This window comes from Excalfactoria chinensis, chromosome 13, assembly GCF_039878825.1.
Source record: "Excalfactoria chinensis isolate bCotChi1 chromosome 13, bCotChi1.hap2, whole genome shotgun sequence".
NCBI lineage: Eukaryota > Metazoa > Chordata > Aves > Galliformes > Phasianidae > Excalfactoria > Excalfactoria chinensis.
The window spans coordinates 10386347-10397622 of NC_092837.1; the positions used below are offsets into that span (position 1 = coordinate 10386347).

At 40.0% G+C, this 11276-nt stretch overlaps 1 protein-coding gene across 3 annotated transcripts in view; it reads right to left on the reverse strand.

The window, feature by feature from the left end:
* FABP6 (fatty acid binding protein 6) overlaps nucleotides 1-11276 on the reverse strand; it is a 31782-nt gene that overhangs the window by 20343 nt on the left and 163 nt on the right. For 2 of the 3 annotated variants that reach the window (XM_072348235.1, XM_072348236.1), the window contains exons 1-2: nucleotides 10920-11052; nucleotides 10388-10491 (exon numbers count right to left, since the gene is read on the reverse strand). The gene's annotated coding sequence lies outside the window, so the exon portion shown is untranslated. Of the gene's footprint in view, nucleotides 1-10387; nucleotides 10492-10919; nucleotides 11053-11276 lie in introns of those variants that run through there. The other variant, XM_072348237.1, reaches the window with a different exon arrangement.

Sequence of the window (11276 nt, forward strand, 5' to 3'; positions counted from 1 at the left end):
CCCTGAGAGAGCAACCAAGCCACAGGCCAAACCTATTCCTTTCCAGGTGTTTTGCTTTATGTTAATCCAAAAGCAATCACACGACATAAACATCTGTCAATTTCTCTTCCCCATTCATGGTTCTCATACCTCTTGTGGATATTCCCAGCTCTACTGAAAGAAAAGATCTGAAATTCACTTTCAAATTCAGTGTCGATTCACTGGGTGGACCTTCTCTCCCACTGAATCATAGACATTTTGATGGCTGTTTTATGCCTACGACTGGCTTCACTTGCTTAACTCTCTGAACTGACTCATATTTTCATCAATTTAGATCAGTTTGAGAGCTTATTCTGGCTTGACCAGATCTGACTCACTTTGCGTGACTTCAAAAGTTAAAATTCAAGTGAGATTGATGTAGAAAAAACATAGTCAAATCATAACTATGATCTCCCTACTGAAATGACAAGGAATTCCTGGCCTCCAACGCAAACAGAAAGCAGTACTTATTTGGTATATCACTGGTCCAAGCCTGCATCAATCAGCCAGTTTGGTTTCATTCCAAGAGAAAAACATAAAGACATAAAGGCTGTCATAAAGCTCTTTTATACTCAGCTTTTACTTGTACCACAGAGATAAAACTTTTAGAAATCCATACATATTTACTTTCAAGTTTCAATCCATGATGGATAGCATCCCTTCCTTTCCTCGTATCAACTGCACATCTCAGCTTGGTGTCATCAGCAAACTTGCTGAGTCTCCACTCTGTCACTGACATTCATCGCTGTTCTTTTGAACAGAGTGGCCTACACAAGAATTTTAAACACTCTCATACAATAGCTGCAAAGTCTATTCTATGCCTCTGAGTACCCTGCAGGCCAGGTGAAAAAACACAGGACTTCACCCAGTATTTGTTCAGTTCTTTGTCTGTCAAACTCCTCTTGAAGTTCTGCCTGAACTGAGTTATCAAGTTATCAAGTTATCAAGGACTGCCATACTCAAAAGCAGACAAGCTGACAAATACTTGTTACCAGAAATCTTGTTAGAAGTACAAAAGTGCTACATTAAAATACATTGTAGTTGCACAGTTTCTAGGCCTAGAATGTGAAAATAAGTCCTTTTTTTCCCCACTGATTAGTTCTGTTGTGTCTGACATGTTGTTCAGTGTTTTAGGACACAGACACGTACCTATATTGTGTTGTATGATTCACCATACTCTTTTTGCTACAGAAACGTATCACTTGATGACAGCACACATCATGAAATCAAAGTTGCATTTCATAACATGTTTGTCATTCAAATGAATGCCAAAGTAGAACAAACATCAGACATATGCCAGGCTGAAGAACAAGGACAGTGATAGAACACTCAGTAAACATGACATCTAACTGACACAGTATTCAGTTGGGGGGATGGGGAGAAGTAATACCAAAACTGCAGTGGTGCTGCAAGCATTAATTGTCTCAAGTGTAGACCTCAAAAACACGAAGAATGAACCTTGAATGAGATGCAGAATGCTTGAAAGAAGCGTTTCTATCATTCTCGGTCTTCTCCCTATAATTAATAGAACGGCTCAGTAGCATTTATTTGTTAACAGTTTTTCTCTCTTCTCATTCTATTAGTCAGGCTGAACGTAAATAGAGAAATCATATAATCCGGTAAACAAACAAACAAGAGCAACAAAAAAAATAACCACAGTTATTATATACCTTCATTTTCAGAAGGAAGCATCTCTTCTGCTGTTTAATTTATACATCTTTCAAATTAGTACAAACCAATCTGAGGAAAATGCATTTTTAAGCCATTTCTGCAGCCTTCTACCTTTTAGAAACACAGAGGAAAAACAACTGCACTTCTAACCAACCGTCCCAGTGGAAAAAAAGGAATTTAGGCTGGTAAAGGTATCTTTTCCTTGTAGGCTGGGTGTTACTGAGCATGGTCGTTTCAACTATAATAGGAAGGAACTCCATCTGTACAAATAAACTGTGCTACGCAGCTACATCAGCATATCCCAGGTACAGCAGGATCGGCTCCATTTTGTGATAAGCTGAATTAGGGGAATTAGATTAGTGCAACTTGAGAGAAATGCAGCCTAGTTACACCAACACAAGGTTGGTGAAACAGCTGCTGGAGGCTTGCATTGTTCTGTATTATAAGGGGGAGAAAGAACTCAATTTTAGATGCTAAACATCTGTATGATCACTGAAAGAAAGAACATAAGGTCAAGAAATTCTCCTCCCCTGCTACAATCCCACTCACTAAGAAGGCTGACCAATAGCAATCTCTGTAGTTTACTTCCTCATATACTGCTCCTCAATATCTGGTATTCTATAATTAATAATAACCTTGACATTTCTATTAAGCGTTAGAAACAATCTAATATTTTTATTAAAAACATACAATGGATTGAGATATGCTGTCACTATATGCTTCTCAGCATCGGGAAAGCAGAAAGCATTTGCCAATGATGATAGCATTTCTTGACTTGGAAAACTACATATGTCAGATGAGACCTGTGGAGGTACGAGGATGGATGAAAAAAGACAGAAACAGAAAAACAGACAAAACAAAAATGAAAAATAATCCTGTATAAAATGTCACCAGAAAAATCTGGGAAAAAAAAGTCTGGCATCCAAAACTGCTCGATTTTAGTCAAAGAACAGAACATCTGATAGAAGGATGAAATCTGATCATCAGCCACAGACACCAGCAGACACAAATGGGCCATGACCTCTCTAACTGTTGTCAGCTTGTATGTGTGTGCGTGCGTGTGCACCTACAGACACCAGGAGGGACAAATTCATCCCTGTTGTAATCAAATTAAGAACTCAGAGAAATTACATCAAAACGAATACTGCCCTGAATATCGCTATACTGATGTGATTATATGGTTTGGGAAGTCTCCAGCTGAGTGGCTTTCTCATCACATGAGAACCACAGGCTTCAATATCAGTTGGTTTTGTTCTTTTTTTTTTTTCCCCTCCTTCTTCCAAAAACAGTATTTAATTGAATGCCATTGCTAAGCAATATTCTACAGCTTTCATTGCTTCTTTGGCCTATTTAGGTGGAGAGGAAAGGCTTGAAAGACTTGGATATATTGCCCTTTGCTCAGGTATATTCTTGCCTTTAAGCATCTAAGAAATCTCTACCACAAGAGGCAGCAAGAATGAAGGTAGTAGGGAATCATTCATAATTTATGGATTAACTGGATGCATCTGAAAGACTAATCATCTTGTTATAATATTACAGCACATTTTATCCTCAAGTTGTTTTTAAATGTTCATTGCAATTAAACCCTCATTACACTCCTATGAATGAAAAGTTATTGTCCGTATTTCACAGCCAGCAAAGCTGAAGCTACAATGATTCATAAGAAGAACCATGTCAGGGATGTGCAGACCACTCACGTTTGCTTCAGCTATGGAAGCAGAAACGTTCCAAATGATTACTATTCAATTCTACTTTTCTTGTTGTCCTGTCTTCTTAGACTATGCCAGCACAAAATCTTAACTAATAAACTACGTAGGATTACCATAAGTAATTAAGGTCAGTATTTTACCATTCTTGTTACTGCCATTCAACACAAGGTTTATTTCCAATGAATGCAGCTAAGGAAAAGCCACACCTCAGCAGTTGCAGGTGCTTTAAACGTGGGGTTACAAGCTTGCCTACAGAAGGAGGCCACAGCCACAAATGTTATTGCAGTTATTTCCACAGTCAAAGAAAATATAATTACTTTGAAATATTGTTATTGAACATGAAATAGGCATATAGAGTTCAGGAAGTTACACAAAATGAACTGGCACACCAGCAAGCCCACACTTCAGTTTAAGCCTCCCCATTTATCACTGGAGCTAGGGTAATGTTTCCAAACAGTGGCAAGAAGTGAAGTTTGTGCACAGTACGCCAGCAATGCATTACATGCCTGCATGTCAGCAGCATACACATTTCAACCCATAAGACATATCAAAACCAACTAATTATTAAACAACATGGCCATTAATGTGAAACAGGTATTTTCACACAGGGTTGGGGATCAGGAAAAGAACATTAAAGGTAAGATCTGGGTTTACTATTGAAGAAAGATAAAATGCAACACTTATACATGATACAAATGCTCTTTGTAGTGATTTGTATTACAGTAGCAGGTAAAGGCTGCAACCAGGGTTTGGTTTCAAAAGTATTTGCACTTAGAGCAACCTGGTCCATTCCCATAAAAAAAATCATTCAAAATGGTTATGACTCAAGAGCAGCATCTTAACAGAATGCAATTAGTCAGATGAAACACCCTTTGGGAAACTTGGTCTCAATTCTGTTGTGAAGCGAGTAACATTAGTTTACAGAGAAATAAAAGACACCCATTGTAAGGACTTGTAGAAGAGTTCTCTCTCATAGAAGAGAGGCAATATTTTGAAGTACTGAGGTACACAGAATAGTCGGAGTGGATTTATACCATCTGTTAGAGCAACTTGGGTTACACCACGCTATGTGCCAAAGCAGCCCTCCTTAGTTACATGCCCATATCTTTTACGAGTCTATTTACAAATCCCAGTTGACTTAAGTAGTACATGGGCTTGCTGAAAGAAAGAAAGAAAGGAACACCAAAATGGGCAACTAAAACTCTCAACCTACATTTTAAATGTCTTTAAAGTTGTTTTGAAAACCTTTCCTCCCCAGTTCCATGAGCGACCTGCCCCGCAACAGGTATGCAAATCTAACTGACAGGTTGCCTAACTTCTCTTCCTCTCTCTCAAAAAAGCCACAACGTAAACAGAATCATAACCCAACTTGTATGTAATAGTTGTGGCTGTCCAACACAAGTATAACAGCTTTTGTGTCTATCGTTGTCCCTTTACTATTTCATTACACACAAAGTTGAATACCGATGTACTCCAAGCCAGATTTCTACAGAACAGTGAATCTCCCAGATCTTCCCCTGCAGCAGTATGGAATTCTTCAGCAAGAATGAAAATAATTATTGAACATCTAACCCACACTCTGTAAACAACTAATATTAAACCAAAACACCCGAAGAATTCTGAACAACAGATCCGATGCCAGATATATTAAAATGAGTAACACAAAGTACAGATTTCTCTATTGGATAATAAGAGTAAGCACATGTAATTGAGAGAGCAATGCTTCACCAAATACCAACTGCTATTGGATTATTACTTTCTCAGTTACCCTGACTCGGTAATTATTTTCTTCCAAAGAAGAGTTGACCATCAGCCAGTCAGTGAATGTTTCATTTTTTCAGAGATGCTGAGCAAATACTTCCAGCTTCCATTTTCTGGTACAAAGAACCAAAGTTTGCTGTGCTCATCCCATAAAGAAATCAAGTAGTATGTGATTGCACTGACACAACAAAGCTTACAAGCTGTTAACAAAACTGTTGATGGAATGTGAAAGATTTGGTTTACTTACAGATTTCCAGGAAATATTTGTACAATACATCCTCTTGCTGCAATCTTCACATAGGAAGATTTCTTAGTTGCAACATCCTTTAAGTCTTATTAAACATTTTCCAGCCACATATTTGACTAGGACTTACTGCAGTGTTTATTTGCCACAACCATTCCAAGGGGATTTCACAAAAATAACGTTCTTAAATAATTACAGGAGATTGAGGAAAAATGAAACAAAAATTAATGGAGCAAACTGTATTCATGGAGAAAATAACTACATTTGTACCTTAACTAGGAATGAGGAAAGAAGTCGGAACAAGTAAAGAAAAACAGAATTTGCATGAGTGAGAACAGAAGAGTCTGGCAATGTCAGAAGACTGCATCTTCAGTCCCTTGGTATGTATTTGTTTAGATAGCCTTTAAATAACTAGTTGTGTTTTTCTGTACTGTCATCCATTTTTTGGATTTTTAGCCATACAGACTGGTGTGTTTCTGAAGAAATAGTCTGAAACTCTCTTGCATACATAATATTTACAAGATATACTGCATTACTTGAAATATAATTTGTGAACTTTTAATCGTGCTGCAATTATATTTTGCCAGCTGGAGACTTAAGAGCTGCAGAGTGCTTGGCTTGGGACAAATTAGCCACATATCTTTCATTTCTACTTATTCACTTAACGCTTTTCAGACAGAAATCTAGAAATGTTCTCTTCCATAAGTGTCCAAAAAAGATGAGACAAAGAGATAAACTAGAGTTTAGAATGCAGATATTTACACAGCCTTGGTTACAGGTAGCCCTTTCCATAGTACAGAGCATCTAAATGGCCGTGCATAACACGCAGCATTTATTAAATTAGATGTTCTTGACTGGAACTCAGAAGCTAAGGAAGAAGGAAACAGAATGATGAATTATTGTGCTTGAGGTATAAAGCATTATCTAATTTGGCAGAACACTGCCCATTTATACAAATGAATCTCTGGGTGATTCAGAAGTATCCTAGTTGATTCCAAAAACACTTGGTGCAGTACCCATCACAAGATAAAAGAGGACACGAAGGCAGATAGAAGAGGAACCTTCTAACCATTCCCCTCAGAAGCAAAAGTGGCTAAGATCCAACCCTGCAGCAGTGCACAGTCCGACCACAGCTTTGTACTGAGGGCTACTGCATTCAGTTCAACTGCAGAGGAAAAAAAAATCACAGAAGAAAATACCAAAGTCATCAAGACTAACATCCTAACAAAAGTACTGGGAGAACTTGAGTTATCTGCTTTACATCGCCTCTCAAACACACTACCTCCAAGAGCTGGTTTTACCATGGAAACCATACAGGGAAAAGAAAAAGAAAGCTGCTTAATGGTGCCGCAGCAGCTTGAAGAGATTCTGCCACAGCAGCAAGGGCACCTGCAAACAGCTGCTACAGTTCAAAACTCCACTATGAGATCTGCAAGTTGCATGACAAGGCCTCGCTTTGGAAAGCCTTATTCCATCAGAATGCAGCATCCATAAAAAGAACCATTCGCTAATAGCTTCCATGAGCAAACTCTTGTGCTGTGTGAGCCACAGCTCGTGTAGGATGCTGATTTAGCACTGATTCAGGGAAAAACTGAGTCACTCAGTAAATCATTGGAGTGTTCTCTAGGGACCTTCAACTGAAATTCAGGTAGGGTCCAGACATGCTTACCATATCAGGACCATATTTAAACGACTAACTGACACAAATGGTGCTATACACCATTCTGTAACAATCCCAGCAACAGGAGCTCAGCACTCATATGGATATGGACATAAAGCTCAGTTATCAGACAACCATTAAAATGACTTTTCTTTCCCCACAATCAATAATAGTATTCCAGAACAGCTGATAAAGAAAGTAACTGTTTTAAGAGCACTGCTTTCCTAACTTGCTATAGAAACAGTGCGCCTGCAGCACACAACCAAGACCCAACCTTTACTTTATTATGTGCTTATACACCTCTGAATTACTTAGGCAACATTAGCCTTCATTGGTCACATTGGTTTTCTTTTTGAATACAAAAGCCTTGAAAATATCACAGTGGTGGAGCTTGACTAGCAAACATCGAATGATTTTGAAATGGATTTAGTAACATGGTATAAAACTGTGGTCCTTAAACCATGACCTACGGAGGGATTTTATGAGACTCTCAGACTTTGGGGTCACAAGAAATTCTTGTCACTATGACAGCCACAGGATTCTGTTGCCACTATGATCCCAATCGACAAGTGGAAAAATGTTGCATTTTCCAAAGTACATTATTTCTTAGTGTTGCTTTTGTCAGCAAAGACAGGAGCTGTTGGCTGTATACAACATACAATCCCTTTGATGCGTGGTGTCACAGAATCTGAATAAGTTTGTTAGAGCTTCAAACTGTAGCCTTCTAACCTAGAATTCTTACATACCAGTCCAGATATCAGGGAAAACACCTGCTATCCTAGCAAGACTTTTTATAAATCCACACAATCACTTAAGGCTTCCGTATGTCTGCATATGGATCAACTGAAGCATCAACAACCACAGTGAATGCATGCGTACCTAGCCAACTTGGATACCAGCAACAACAAATTCTGGCTGCTAGGCAATTACAGGGTGCAGCCCATTCTTGTGACTGCTGTCACCATTTCACATAAATGGCAGATGAGTATTTCTATGTCTGCTGTAAAAAACAATTTTGGCTTCACTGGCACCCTGATTATACTCTGTCAGCGTATAATGTTCCATTACAACCTTGTAGATGTGCCTGCATTTTCTGCTGGACTTTTCATGGCAGTGTACTTTTACTGAACTCAATACACACAGAATGACATAGTCACCACTGCACATCATTTTAAACTATACATAACACAGCTGAAGCATACACACACTGTGACTATTCATCCACTTTCAGATTTCCTATTAATATTTAGTTCAGTGCAATAAAACATTTTGGTCTTGACAGAAAAAAGTCAGCATCCATATCTGGTAGCAGAAGCATCTCAATAGACAAGGCTGCCAGACCTGATCCTTCTCATGTCCCAGCTTAGAAACACAGTTCTTCCACTGGTGTATGCTGCTGCAGTGATACAACCACATCTGCTTTTTTACCACAACCACATCACATCCATTTACTCACTCAATTCAAGCTTAGTGCAATTTCTGCCACTCACAGTCTGCCTAAGTGCTGTGAATATATCTTCATATAGCTTTGCATTTTTCCTGCCTTCAGATTCATCATTTTATGCGCTCTAATTTTATGAGTTCCTCCCACCCTTGAATTCATGGCTTCTTTTCTACTTTTGTCCTTTCTGCCAATGGCTGAAAAGAGACTCATTTTATTCCAAAGAAACTGTGCAATTTGTCTCATTAACTTCATTCATTTTAATTTGGCAGTTTGTAAAGGCTCCGGGATAGAAACAAGGCCCAAGCTATGCTAATCACTATGCAAACCAGCCACAGAAAGACAAACCCTATCCTCAGGAGACTACAGGCTACATTTAAAATAAACAGAAATTAAATGGTGATCAACAAAGACTGTGATGGAGAAAAGTTAGACAGCAAGTACTTTTCTGTTCAATGAACAAGTTTCATCCTGTATCTGCGTGCCTACTTCTAAGAGCGTTCCCATTCAGGAGTTACCTGTGGTATCCCATTTCTGTTCACCATTAGATTAGAACAACATACGAATGCTTTATTTACTACTTTTCATGAGCACAATAGCTCATCTGAACATGTACATCACATTGACAAAGAGCTGATTAAATGTCATTTTTGAGACCCTCCCCCTCCAAGTTTGAAGTGGTTGGGTCGGACAGGTTAGAGGTTTTCTCTTCAGTTTGTTATTACAGTGAAACTTCAAGAGGTGTTAACAAGTCATACACAGAGATTTGTTCCCCCTGCTTTGCTTAAGGACTGCTGTGGACTCCAACCGATGTAAAAGATGAGTTTTTTTAGCATTTTAATGGTAATTACCTGCCATAAGCAACACTTGATGAAAAGCAGGGTGGATTTCAGTAAGCATTAATCTCCCCGAAGTTCGGAAGAGGAAATCTTCCATTTTCTGCCCATCCTTTACAGAAGTCTGAATTTAACATAACAAAAAGCCTGCTGGGCTAAGCTATTAGATCTCAATGTCCCATTAGCTCAAGGACCGAGTAGTCTCTTTGTATAAATTGGTAATTTCTTGTAAGCTCGGAATGTAATGCCATTCTTCTATGCCAGGGCACAGCAGCACCAGGAAAATGAACTGCAGCTAACTGAACTATCCGTAGAGCACAATTAAAATCACAACCACATGAAGTAACGACACAAACCGCGCTGCTTTATAGTAGGAACCGATACAGTTCTGGCTTCTTGTGCCTTCTGAAACATAGTAGCACTGCCTCTCTTAAATACAGAAACTAAAATCAATAAAAAGAAGGTCTGACAATACCTATCCCTGCATCCCGCCAACCCTGAGGGCTATCCTGATGCCTATTCCTCACAACACCGGACTGGAGATGCACAGATTAGGCACAAGCCTAAGACAGCACAGGAAAACCAGCATTAGAGCAGATGAGCATGGCTCTACCGCACAGAACAGCTCTGTGCAGGCGGAGTACGGTTTGGCCTACTGTTGAAATACAGCTGGAGTACCTCCAAGCTCAGTCAAGTTCTTTGTGTAGGAGAGTAATGTAAAAACAGTTCTGGTGTTACATACGAGCTATCTTCACCAATACGGTTTTTTTAATCTGCACTAGGACTCAGCTGAATAAGGTAAGTTGCTCCTGATGTATCACAGGCTGACACGATTGCAGAGGACAAAGGAAAGAACTGCACAGCCCTTCTTCCAATTGCCCAACCATTCGTATTTAACTCTTCCAAGATAAGAACAGCTACCAATCCCTCCAAGTATTACAGCCTCAGGATACAGGACACAATATCTGACAATGCTGGTCAAACCAAACTCTTTCAAAACAACCCTGGGCAGTAATATGAATAGCAGGCAGTTTGATGAATGCTTACCACACCTGACTTCTTAAAAAGCACAGATCACCCGCAGAATCCATCTGCTGTTTCTCTGCGCTACTGACTGACACAGCTGAGAACTGACACAGCTGAGAACTCGCCTGGGAAGAAATAATTAAGAAAAAAAAAAATTAAAATCACTATCTACTATTTGTTCCCCCCAGTCAATACATCCTATCCTCCAAACTCACGCTACCAAACCAGCAATATAACAGATATGATGGGAAAACATATAAAAAACAAGTGGTTTTAGCTGTATTTTGATAGCGTTTAACGACATTAACTCCTATTACCTGTATTTCTAATGCATGCCTCCAGAAATACACCTGGTTCTCCTCCCAATGCTCCTATATGTTTTCATGCACTTTACACCGCTGTGTGAAGCAAAGCGCTGTCAGATACAACAGGGCAGAGCTCACAAGTGCTACATGAGTCAAACCATCACACCAACATTAATTGTGTTCTTATTCTCTACTTAAATCCTACGGCCAGCAGATTACAGGACCACATTTGAGTAGCGATGAACTACCTGTTATACATCTCTGTTTATACATCTCCTCTCCCACGAGGAGCCCCTTTACGGCCGGTTTCTCCCCATCCCCTCCCCTGGAGACGGTCCCTCATCAGGGGCTGACGGAACTCCCACGAGGCCGCCCTCTTGCCCCCGCCATCTTCCCCCGCGCCCTCTCCCGGCCGCCCGCAGCGCGCATGCCACGCGCCGCGCGCCCTCCTGACGGACGTCAGCTCCCACCAATTAGCGCCCTCCTTTGGGAGCGGCTCCTCCCTCCACCAATGAAGTGGCGGAGCAGCCGCAGAGGCCCGGCCCCTCTCAACCGTAAGCGCCTGTGAGGCGCTAAGCCACGCCCCTTCTTCCTCTTCCCGACTC